The sequence below is a fragment of the Prenolepis imparis genome, unplaced genomic scaffold (assembly GCF_030444845.1).
Source record: "Prenolepis imparis isolate NDT839.2.m4 unplaced genomic scaffold, iyPreImpa1.0 SCAF_13, whole genome shotgun sequence".
In the NCBI taxonomy this organism is placed as follows: Eukaryota; Metazoa; Arthropoda; class Insecta; order Hymenoptera; family Formicidae; genus Prenolepis; species Prenolepis imparis.
This window is the reverse complement of record NW_028141171.1, coordinates 320,259-333,913: the sequence shown is the minus strand read 5'-3', so window position 1 is coordinate 333,913 and position 13,655 is coordinate 320,259. Positions and strand designations below refer to the sequence as shown.

Below are 13,655 nucleotides of genomic sequence, written 5' to 3'. Positions count from 1 at the left end.
TATCTGAGGAAAGGATGGACGGAAGGAAGGTGGCAGAAGATGGCGAAGTACAGATTGGGGAATGGGATGAGGGGAAACAGATATTGGGAGAAGGAGGAGGAAAGGAGGTGTAGGATGTGTGGGGGAGGGGTGGAGACATGGGAACATGTATGGGAGGAATGTATGGAATGGGGAAGGGGAGAAAGCTGGCAGGAAATGGTGAGGGAGGTACTGGGAGAGGAAGGGGAAGAGGAATTGTGGGTAAAACTGTTGGAGGAAGCGAGAGGGGGCGGGGAAGGCGGTGAGGGGAGAGGGGGAGAGGGAGAGAGTGAGAGAGAGAGAGAGAGAGAGAGAGGGAGAGAGAGAGAGAGAGAGAGAGAGAGAGAAAGTGGAGGAGGAAAGGCGGAAGTAGCCGGAAGCGGAGGTCCCACATTAGATTAAGCTAGTAATAAGATTGCGTAAGATAGGAGAGGGAGGGTGAGAGTGTGTGTGTAGGGGTAGTTAGAGCGTAAAGAGAGAGATGAAAGAGAGGTAAATGGTGCGAAGAGATAGGGCGAGAGTAAGGCGGAGTTGCGTGGCGTTTTGTTTTCTGTATTTTATAGGCTAAGTCATAGGTTAAGGATAGATTATAAGTGGAAGCAAAGAGTGTGTAAAGGTTTGGGACCGCTCCTTAAGGAAAAAAGCGCCTTGTAATCCTCAAGTGGGGCAGCAATAAACGTTTCTAATCTAATCTAATCTAATAACAGAATATTATAGAGTAACGATAAACACGCATCGGCGCGATACACGAGTTATAAGTTGTACCCGTGCCGAGCTTGGCCGTTACGCTCCTGACCGCGCGAATTTCATGCGCTCCCATACGTCAACTTCAATGCCTCACCATTCAAATTCTATTCATTGGATCACATTTTTGTAAAGAACTTTTCGACTTAGAATTTCATGAAGAATCTGTCATTAAAAGCTTCTTCGCCAGTTCTGGGACACCCTGTATATAATTTTTCAGAATGACGTTTTACGTGGTGCTGTACGATATGTACTGTATAACGATACCAAAGAAATGGATAAATTTTAAACTATTGTTATAGCCCGAACTATAACCAGCAGTTATTAGAAATTAGAATTTACTGAATATCTTTATAGAATACTGTAAAACATTTTTGCTTATAAAAGAGCGCTCTAGACAAATGTTCGTCGCGCGAAAACGCTAACGCAGCGAGACACGCGCGAAGCACCGGAAACCGCGAGATGCAAGCGAAGACCTGCGACTTCAATTTGCTTCGCTTGCAGTTAGAACAAAAACGCGTGAATATTACTAACCAAATCAGAGACCTGTTTCCAAGGGCCTTTCCCGAAAGAAATCCAAGAAACAAAGAATATAAAAGACCGAGAGTCGGCCCGCGAGAGGAGTCGTAAATTAAGGTTCAAATCAGAAGTAACGCAAATCGCTAATAAAAGACCGAATCATTAAACAGCGTTAATAAGAAACGGTTAATAACTAACAACCGACTACTGCAAGAATACCTCTAAATCGAGAGAAGGGCGAAAATAAAGTGAAAACTCAATTTAACTGAAATAAAAGGAGTATATTTCTAATTATCAATATCCTTGGCTCCTACGACATCCTGTGCGACCCGAGGATTCTCATCCTTTTCACTCGGCGCAACCCCAGTGCCGTACGGCGGCACAACACTATCCACATTTAAAATGCCAAAGAAAAGTAAACTGCTCGCAAACTTGCATCAAACAGTCGTCGCCATGTGATGATTGGGATGAATTTACTTTTCATAAGAGCTTTGGTCCTTATGGTTTGTTTTACATATGTATTATATATCTTATATTAATATGAAATAGAATTCATATATTTATTCGTATATATGTAAACATGTTATAGAAACGTACCAAAATGCACGAGCTGTTGAAAAAGCAGTAGGTGAAATGTCTGCAACGGACGATAACATTAATTTACAAGCGCAACAAACAGAAGATGCTTTATCGAAGAAGAGGTTTATTAAAAAACGGAAATTTTATGGTGATACATCAAGTGAAGGTATTTATATAAGATAAATTTCTATCAGAAATATTTAGGACACAAATTTCTATTAGAAAGTTTGTATATTTACAATAAAAAATAACAATTTTGGAAATTTTTAGATGAATCAAAAAAGAAGAAAACTACGAAGAAAGTTACAATGCCCTCGAATTATATTTTAAATGAATGTGTATCTGAAGCAAGCCAGACAAATAGTAATTTATTAACGATTACTAAGCCAGGTTTGTCATTTATGTATATACGGGCTGCTTTCACGTAAATACGACATATAAATAAGAGATAAATAACATATAATAAAAAATAAATAACAAAATAAATAACATAAATAACAGATATTCTGTTTTAATTTATGTGGGTACACATTTAGCGAACAAACGCCGAACAAACAACGAATGCAAACGTTCGGACATTCGCGTTTGTGTTTGTATCGATTGTTAGTTTTTTTCGATTGCACTGAACATGATAATGTTTCGTTATTAACATTATCATTTTCAGTGCAACCAAAGAAAGACAATATTAACAACCTAATATGAACACGAACGCGAATGTCCGAATGTTCGCATTCGCTGTTTGTTGGCTAAGTGTATATCTATCTATATGTATAAGAATATTATATGTATATACATATATATATATATATATATATATATATATGAAATACTATTTATACATATATCATAACATGTGCAGCCACAAAATCAAACGACCGGGCTTCAAAGAATTTCGACAAAACCTCCGAAGATGATTTCAATGCACTGGAAGATACAGATTCAGATTTTTCTGACAAAAATTCTGATGAAGATGAAGGAACGCAGAGCTCCAAAAACACAGGTATTACACTAATTGTTATTTTTTTATTAAAAAGCTATATAAAAATAAATGTAGACATATTTTTTACTTTTAGTAAGTAAAAATGCAAATATTTGAAATATAAAAACTTTAATAATTTTTTATATTGTTTTTCACAAAAATGAAAAAACTTCAAATGATACATTTTAAATCATTTTTATGTAATACAAATTTTATGATAAATGTGAATAATTTATATATTGATACATGAATTATTAAAAATGTAAATATATTCACATTTACCACAAAATTTGAATTAACATAATAATGATTTAAAATATACATTTTGAAGTATTTTTTATTTATTTTTGCTTCTTATGACCATAGTTTGTTATTGATTTTTGCATTTTTGTAAAAACAATATAAAAAATTAGTAAAGTTTTTATATTTCAAGTGTTTGCATTTTTACTACATTTTTATTACGTCAAATATGAGAAAAATGACAGTTTTAACCATATTATTATTACACATTTATGAATTCAAATAATAATACTTATATTGTTCATATCTCTTTGTAAAAATGTCGAAAGCAATTAAAAATGTGGAACTAAAAAAAGGAAAAATTAGCTTTAGTAACATCACACAGTATGCTTAAAACTGTTATTTTTGTTACATTTATTTAATACAATTCTAATTGTAAATATAAGTTAATAACAATGGAAACAATATATATTTTCTATATAGAAAGTTCAACAGCTCAGTCAGCAATATTATCAGATGTGAAATCTGTCACAAGCAATTCGACGCACGAAATGCATCGCGCACATGGATCAAACTTATTAGAAAATATAAATAATAGAAGAAATGAAAATTTGGAACAGTTTGAACATTTGGAGCACATATCTTGTTGTGGTAAATTTTGTTTTACTAATAAAAAATACATAATACATTTAATGCAGAACAAAAACGATTATTATATATATCGGGTGTTAAAAAAGTGGCGGATACGCTGTATAGGGGTGAATTCCTGAGGTTATTTGGAGACGATTTTTCCTCAACGAAAATGTCGAGAGAAGTCATCATTTTTTGCAAGCTCCCAATTTTTGCCATCATATATCTTGGTAACTAAGCCTTAAATTAAAATTCTATTAAATTAAAGTCGACTTGAAATTAATTGAAGAATGTAGTTTTGTTAATATTTTAATTCCACAATACTTAGTTTACGAAAAGCCCTTTATTTTCAATTACTTATAACTCGAAAATTATTGGTGCCTCGACATTTTCACTGAGGAAAAATCGTCTCCAAATAACCTCAGGAATTCACCCCTATACAGCGTATCCGCCACTTTTTTAACACCCTGTATATACATATATATATGAATAACATAATTGTAATAGTTTAATTGAGTTATTTTAATTGCTTATTTTAATGTTTCTTGTTTTTGTTTAGAAAAATTTCGGCGAGGAACTTTTACAAAATTTGCAACATTTGAACGTAAACTGAACCGAATGATTTATTTACTAGAAAATGATAAAGATGGACAAAATAATAAAGTACAGGAAGTCGATTTGTCTCTATTACCGAATTTTCCCCTCACCACCGTAGAGCAAATAGATGCTTTTAATAAAAAATTGGAGGATGCTAACTTTCGTCGACAATTTGTAAGTATCTTGTTATTTCCAAATTATTTACACGAATAATTGTTGTAAATGAAACATTAAGATTCGAAACTCGCTCTATCTATTATAAACAATTTTATATTTAATTTAATAATTGAGTGTAATTAAAATAAACTAATTTCATATAATATTATTTTCAAATAATGTTTTTATTAACTAATATTAATTTAGTCAATTTATAATATAATAATATAGTAATTTAATTAAAGCTATCAAATAATAATATATGTATTATAACATATAAAATATATTATTTGTTATAGATTCAAAAAATGTCACAATTAGGAGGAGAAACCGTAGCAAAAAATGTTAGAAATATAATGTCGCTAACTATTGGCTACGAAGTTGCGCAAGCATATACGTGGACAGGACAAAACAAAAAGTTATCCCTAAGAAAATCAAAATTATCTGAAGCAATTATTGGTATTGTTATAGCCCGAACTATAACCAGTAGTTATTAGAAATTAGAATTTACTGAATATCTTTATAGAATACTGTAAAACATTTTTGCTTATAAAAGAGCGCTCTCGACAAACGCTCGTCGCGTGAAAACGCTAACGCAGCGAGACACGCGCGAAGCACCGGAAACCGCGAGATGCAAGCGAAGACCAGGGATTTCGACCTGCTTCGCTTGCAATTAGACCAAAAACGCGTGAGTATTGTTAACCAATCAGGGACTTGTTTCCAAGGGCCTCGCCCGTTGAAAATCAAAGAACAAAAGAAGATATAAGACGGAGAGCCCGCCCGCGAAGGCAGTCTCGAATAAAACTCCTAAACATCAAGACGGAGTCTCGAATAAAACTCCTAAACATCAAGACGGAGTCTCGAATACAATTTCTAAACATCAAGACGTGGTCGCTAATAAGAATCCGGAACATCAGGACGAGACTCACTAATAAAAAATCTGAATCATTAAGAGAATTACTAATAAACGCTCGTTAGCCAAACATCGAATGTTACGCGAATATATATATATATATATATATATATATATTTAAAGAAAGGTCGAGAAATAAAGTGAAACCAAATTTAATCAGAAATAAGAGTCGATTTAATCAAAAGAAGAGAATAATCCTCCTATCTTCCTACGACGTCCCGGTCGACCCGAGGATCCTCATCCTTAATTCGGCGCAACCCCAGTGCCTTGTTCGAGGCACACAACAAAATTGGTGACAGCGGTGGGATTGCGCCGACGGACCGCCAGGACCAGCAGGAACCTGAAGACCTGAAAACAATACAAAAGTATTAGAAAAATCAGGCACGTCGAAATAATCGACGGACAACACAGAAAGCAGCATACTAAAAAATAAGACCCGCAATACACACATACACAACGTGTGAAAGCAGGCACGTCAGTTAGAAAAACAGCTGACGGAAATAAGCAGAAGTCACAGTGCAGTGAAAGTGAAGGACGGACAACGCAAGCAGTACGAAGAGCGATAAGCAAGCAGCTGAGAATCGAGTAGGATCGCCAACGTCCCAAGGACAACGCCGACCTGCGACAATCTCACGGACAACGCGTCATCACGGAGCGACGACCTGCCGTGTCAAGCACGAGCACCGAACCGCCAGCCGTTATCAGCCCACGAGCGATCGAGTTGCAGTAGCAGCAGCCAAGCTGTACCGAGCGATAAAGAGCGTAACGATGCGAACCGTAATACTGTAAGTCCGATCCTTATAATATTTCTGCGTGAATGTCGGAAGGGAACAAGACATCCCCGAAACCGATAGCGAACAAATCTTGGCTACATAGCGACTCAGCCAAACGAGCGATTCAAGCGTTACCCTTAACTGTAGAAAGACTCGAGCGAGTTCGTAGAAAATTAGAGAACGAATATTCAAGCGAAAGCGAAAACGAATTACCCGCGAACGTCATTGTTAAGCGCGAGTTCCCCTTCGATAGCTTTGACGAAAGTATACTAAAGACGCGAACAGACGGTAATAACGAAAATATAAAAGAAATTAAAATACGCGCAAGCAAAATCCCTAGCAACGCGTCACAGAAAAGCGGATGGTCAACTACGTACGATAGTAGCGATTTTGACTCTAACGAAGATAACATGTCGGTAATGCACACTCCACCAAATGGTGCAGCGGACGTATCCGTGGGTGCTGTGGACCGCGAAATTGGTCGCCTACGCGAAACTATAGAGCGCGGAAACGTACATCGCGTAGAAGTCGACGTACACAGGACACCCGCCGAACATAGGACACCCGTCGAAAACAACGCAAACGAGGAAAATCCTTTGATGCGCGACGTATTACAAGGCCTACGAGATTTACGAATCGAAATGCGGACAGAAATAAATAAAATGTACGATTGGAGGTCACGCGGAGAGAGATCAGACGACAGTCGTCAAAGCTCCCGCGAATGCGCACGCAAACGGGATGCAAATAGGCACCGCGATAATCGACATCTCCGTGATGTCCTCCGGGAAGAGAGATGCGACAGTCGGCAAGATCTACGCGAACTCACTCCCGAGCGAGACAGAAATAATCAACGTGATCACCGCGACTACCCTCGAAATCGAGACGCAGGAGATCGACGGAATCTACGCACGCGAACAGGGAGCGGATAGGCGCTTAGACAATAGGCAGATTAGATCCCGCGAACGCGCTTATGATCGAGATTCGGACGAAGAGCACGAGCCTCGTATGGCTTACGGACGAACCGAGCGTGACATCCGAAATCGGCGGAATGCCTCACAACGGTACATGTCACTAAAGGAGGCGCGAATAATGATACCGGAGTTCGACGGCACAACGCGAACCCGATTACAAGAATTTTTAAACTCCTGTACGTACGCAATAAAAATATTCACCCCGATGACGAGGAAGCGTTAATTCAAGGAATATTATTTACTAAATTACGGGGAAAAGCCATGCAAGATTTCGAGACACGAGACATTCAAACGTTCGAAGAATTGAAAGACCAACTAGAAAATTCTTATCAAAGTAAGCGGAGTACACCGCATTTACAAATCGAGTTCAATTCGCTCAAGCAAAACTTTAACGAACCGGCACAGAGTTTCGGACAACGCGTCGACAAACTTGCCAGGAAATTATATGGCTCAATGATTGAGGGAGAAAAGCGTTCGAGCACATATAAGCGTGCTATTTTAGAAACCATACAAAGCCAAGCATTACTCAATTTCCAATTCGGGTTACGTAACGAATTGAAAATACTCGTGCGATCACAACGATACACAACACTCCAAGAAGCGATAACGGGCGCAACCGCAGAAGAAAAGTTAATAGGATCTAACGCATCGCGAATGACAAATGCATCGCAAAGCAAAACTGGGCAACAACCGCGACAAGGTCAACATAAAACCACGCAATGTTATAAATGCGGAAAATCGGGACATTACGGACGCGATTGCCGCAGCAGTAAATACGCGCTCCCAAAACCGGACAAGCCCCCTCGCGCAAATACCGTAGAAAAATTCTGCAATTATTGCAAAAAACGCGGACATAATCGCGACGAGTGTTGGACTCTAAATGGAAGGCCGAAAACAAATACACCGGACCACGATAAGGGAACCGATAATAAAAAATCGCGAAGCATAAATAAAATTGAAAACCGTAAGAAACCACAATCGCGAAAAAGAGATACCGAATCCGAGTATAGCAGTGACGAAGAAAAACGGCAAGAAGAAAAGAATAAAAAGACACGCGCGATAGAATATCAGGTGACTCACGTGCGACAGACGCCTCGTGGAGCAGCGAGCCTGAATTTAATAACTCTACCTATACGCGAAGTAAAGAACGGCAAGATTAACATGCTCTACGATTCTGGAGCTACTGTCTCTTTAATAAAAGTTAAACACCTGAAAGGTGAAACCGAGATATACAACGACAAAATTACTTTGATCGGCATAACCGGGCATAAAGCGCGAACAATAGGAAAATTCTACGCGACTATCGATCTAGGCAGCCGAAAAATCAAACACGCGATTTATGTCGTAAAGGACGACTTCCCAATGGAATACGAAGGGATCATAGGAATCGATTTTCTACAAAAGCAACAAGTCACGTGCGATTACAAAAAACAGGAGATTCAAATAGGAAACGCCGTATTAAAATTACGACCGTACAATAAAATTCAATTAAAACCGCGTAGCAAAACGATAATACAAGCGGCAACGAATCGTAATAAGATAGGCGTGATAAAGGCCGAAGAAACAGCACCGGGAATATATATCGGACGATGCCTGGTAGAACCAAAAAATTTTGTGTGCCCCGTCAGTATAATTAATACGACCGACGAGACCGTAGAGATTAGTACGCCGCTCGTAACCGTAGAAGACATATGTGAAGATAACGCACACAAAGTATACACGATACACACGGGCGACACTCATAACTCGTCAACGCGCGACGAACGAATCTGACAATTATTACGCACGGATCATCTAAACGTCGAAGAAAAACGCTCAGTACAACGGATATGCGAAGAATATAGCGATATATTTCATTTAAATGAAGAACCACTGACATGCACCGCGACGATAAAGCACGAGATAAACACGCGCGCCGACACCTCGCCCGTCAACGTAAGACCATACCGCCTTCCCGAGAAGCATAAAGCAGAAGTAAATAAGCAAGTGCAAGGAATGCTAAAAGACCAAATTATTAGAACAAGCATGAGTCAATGGAATGCTCCATTATTAGTAGTGCCGAAAAAAGCCGATGCGTCAGGAAAACAAAGACTCAGGGTAGTAGTAGACTTCCGAAAAGTTAACGATTTAACTATAGGCGACTCATTTCCCCTGCCTAATATTACCGATATATTGGACCAGTTAGGGAACGCCAAATATTTTACGACGCTTGATCTAGCATCAGGATATCACCAGATACCGATGGCTGAGCGCGATAAAAACAAAACCGCCTTTTCAACCCCCTATGGACACTACGAGTTCAACCGAATGCCGTTTGGATTAAAAAACGCGCCTGCGACCTTCCAACGATTAATGAATTCGGTACTAACAGGGATACAAGGGCTCAGATGTCTCGTTTATTTCGACGACATCGTAATATACGGATCCAGTTTAGAGGATCATAACAAAAGACTCGTGGAAGTACTACAGAGATTACGAAAACATAATTTAAAATTGCAACCGGAAAAGTGCGAATTTTTACGTAAAGAAGTAATATACTTAGGGCATATTATTTCCGAGAACGGCATATTACCCGATCCGTCGAAACTAGACGCGGTAAAAAATTTTCCGACGCCACAAAAAATAAAAGACATACAATCGTTTATCGGACTAGCGGGCTACTATCGCAAATTCATTGAAGATTTCTCGCGAATCGCGAAACCGTTAACAAAACTAACAAAAAAGACGGAAGTTTTTGTATGGGGAAACGAACAACAAATCGCGTTCGACACCCTAAAAGAAAAATTAATGACCGCGCCAGTGTTAAAATATCCGGACTTCATCGAAGAATTCAACGTGACCACCGATGCCTCCGACTACGCAATCGGAGCCGTGCTGTCACAGGGACCGGTAGGCAATGACCGACCTATCGCTTACGCCAGCCGAGTATTATCTCGGGCAGGGCAAAATTATAATACGACCGAAAAAGAATTGTTAGCAATCGTATGGGCAGTTAAACATTTTCGACCATATGTCTATGGAACAAAATTTAAAATAATAACCGACCATAAACCTCTAATTTGGCTATTTAACGTCACGGACCCCGGATCAAGACTCATCCGCTGGAGATTAAAATTAGAAGAATACGATTACGAGATAATTCACAAGGCCGGACGAGCAAACGCGAATGCCGACGCGCTAAGTCGACACGTAACTCGAGATGCAAGCGAGAAAAGAAAGAGAGAAATCTTCAAAGTAGAAGAAGAGGAAGAAGAGAGAGAAGAAAAACTCGCCGATAACGCTAGAGTATATACCGAAGAGGAGAAACAACAAATACTCTACGAATATCATGATGCACCCACAGGAGGACATCAAGGAATCGAACGCACAATAAAAAGAATTCGATTAAAACATAACTGGCCAGGATTAACAAGAGACGTCGAAAAATATATCTCGAAATGCGAATCCTGCCAGAAAAATAAATTATCGCGACGAGTAAAAGCACCCCTCATTATTACGGACACACCGAGTAAACCATTCGAAAAATGCGCGTTAGATATAGTCGGACCGTTAACAATTACTAATAACGGAAATAAATATTTACTAACTTTCCAAGATAATTTAACAAAATTTAGCAAAGCGATACCGATCGCAAACCAAGAAGCTAACACGATCGCGAAAGAATTCGCCACGAAAATAATCTTCGAATACAGAATTCCCGAAAAAATTCTAACCGACCAAGGAACAAATTTTGTAAGTGAAATATTTAAGAATACGTGCAAATTACTTAAAATCGATAAAATTCAGACAACAGCTTATCACCCCGAAAGCAACGGAGCATTAGAGCGTTCACACCGTACGTTAGCCGAATATTTAAGACACTATATAAATGCCGACCAAACAGACTGGGACGAGTGGATTCCCTACGCAATGTTTACGTATAACACGACCCCACACACGGCTACGGGGCATACACCTTTCGAATTAGTATACGGGCATCAAGCGGACCTACCGACAGCTCTAGCGAGACCGCCCAAACTAACGTATAGTTACGACGACTACTCGCAAGAATTAAAAGAAAGAATACGGGCGTCAAATCAACTCGCGAAAGAGAATATTAAAGAAGACAAAATAAAAGCCAAAGGATACTACGATAAATCCGCGAAAGAAACAAAATTTAAGATAGGCGACAAAGTACTAGTATACGACGAGACGCTTCGACGGGGACGATCGAAAAAATTAGATGCACTATGGGCAGGACCTTACGTAATAACCGAAAAGAATTCCGACGTAAACTACACAATTAAAAAAGGAAGAAAAGCAGTGCGCATGCATACGAATAGACTAAAGCTATTTATAGAAAACTAATACTTACTGTTATATACTTACTGTGATCCGACAACAATATATACTATTTTGCGTTTCCCTTTAATTGCGCAACCGACCTATGATATTGTAAAAGTAATAAAATTCCCCACACCATCCTATAATAATGTATACAATTATATCAAAATAGATAATCAAATAATTGTTATAGATAAAGAAAAATTAACATATGCGACAATGACGGAAAGCGAATTGCGAAATTGTAATAAAATTAATACACAATATGTATGTAAACGCAATTCACCTATACACCGCATAGATTTAGACGCACCATGCGAAATTCAAATGTATACGCAGCGACAACATTATCAGAGCAAATGTAATGTAAGACACTATGTCTCAACCCACATGTTATGGATAGCATTACACTAAGAGCACACCTGGTTATACTCGACGGACGCCGAACAAACGATAACCATACAATGTGACGGTCAGCTCGAAAATAAAATAATAAGAAATACCGGCGAAATTACGCTAAACGGAAATTGTAAACTGATAACACCAGACACAATAATAGAAACAGAAGAAAAAACATACGAAACCGTTCTAGAAACCTTTCTACCTAGTATCAATATAACAATTCCAGGAGACGGAAATATAACAAGACATAACGAAGACACGCTAGAAAATATCTCACAACATCGTTTAGAATTAACAAACCTCAAAGCCAAATTAACAGATATAGATAACGACTTACAAAACAACGAACAAAACTTCTACGCAACGAAACAATTTATCTATCCGATGACATCTAGCGGAATAATAATAATATTAATTATAATAACCATTATAGTATTTTGGATAATAATACGACAAAGAAATAAAAACAAAAGACGACCATCAGTTAGGATAGTCGATGACTTTGGCATACCAAGATCAATATTAAGAAGAAGCCAAAGTACTAAATTTTAGAAATAAGAAACGATTATAAAACTACATTGTAAACGGGAATTATAACTGTACGTAGCATTAGAAATAATCTTAACAAAAATAAGATAAGAAAGCGAAAAACTTCGTACCTCCGTTTTTCTTTTTTTTACGGGGGAGGAATGTTATAGCCCGAACTATAACCAGTAGTTATTAGAAATTAGAATTTACTGAATATCTTTATAGAATACTGTAAAACATTTTTGCTTATAAAAGAGCGCTCTCGACAAACGCTCGTCGCGTGAAAACGCTAACGCAGCGAGACACGCGCGAAGCACCGGAAACCGCGAGATGCAAGCGAAGACCAGGGACTTCGACCTGCTTCGCTTGCAATTAGACCAAAAACGCGTGAGTTTTGTTAACCAATCAGGGACTTGTTTCCAAGGGCCTCGCCCGTTGAAAATCAAAGAACAAAAGAAGATATAAGACGGAGAGCCCGCCCGCGAAGGCAGTCTCGAATAAAACTCCTAAACATCAAGACGGAGTCTCGAATAAAACTCCTAAACATCAAGACGGAGTCTCGAATACAATTTCTAAACATCAAGACGTGGTCGCTAATAAGAATCCGGAACATCAGGACGAGACTCACTAATAAAAAATCTGAATCATTAAGAGAATTACTAATAAACGCTCGTTAGCCAAATATCGAATGTTACGCGAATATATATATATATATATATATTTAAAGAAAGGTCGAGAAATAAAGTGAAACCAAATTTAATCAGAAATAAGAGTCGATTTAATCAAAAGAAGAGAATAATCCTCCTATCTTCCTACGACGTCCCGGTCGACCCGAGGATCCTCATCCTTAATTCGGCGCAACCCCAGTGCCTTGTTCGAGGCACACAACAGTATTAATAATGTCAATGTAATAATGTTAACATTTTTCAATAACGAGTAATATACATTAAGAATATATAAAATCATGTATTTCTGATATATATATATATATATATTTCTGATATTTATTTTAATCCAAATAGACTATTAAATGTCATAAAATACTTTGTGTGTGTGTGTGTGTGTGTGTGCGTGCGCGCGTGTATTTTATGACATTAAATAACCCGCATTTAAATTAAAGTAAATATCCGAGATATATCAGAAATGCATGATCTCATATATCTTTAATATATGTATATTATTCATTATTCAGAAAGATATTATAGATGATATTACACACACACACACACACACACACACACACACACACACACACACACACACACACACACACACACACAGTG

General features: G+C 38.0%; 1 pseudogene; it reads left to right on the top strand.

Moving 5' to 3' along the window:
• The first annotated feature begins 983 nt into the window (after positions 1–983).
• LOC145944737 (uncharacterized) lies at positions 984–4,959 on the top strand (annotated as a pseudogene).
• The last annotated feature ends 8,696 nt before the right edge of the window (positions 4,960–13,655 follow it).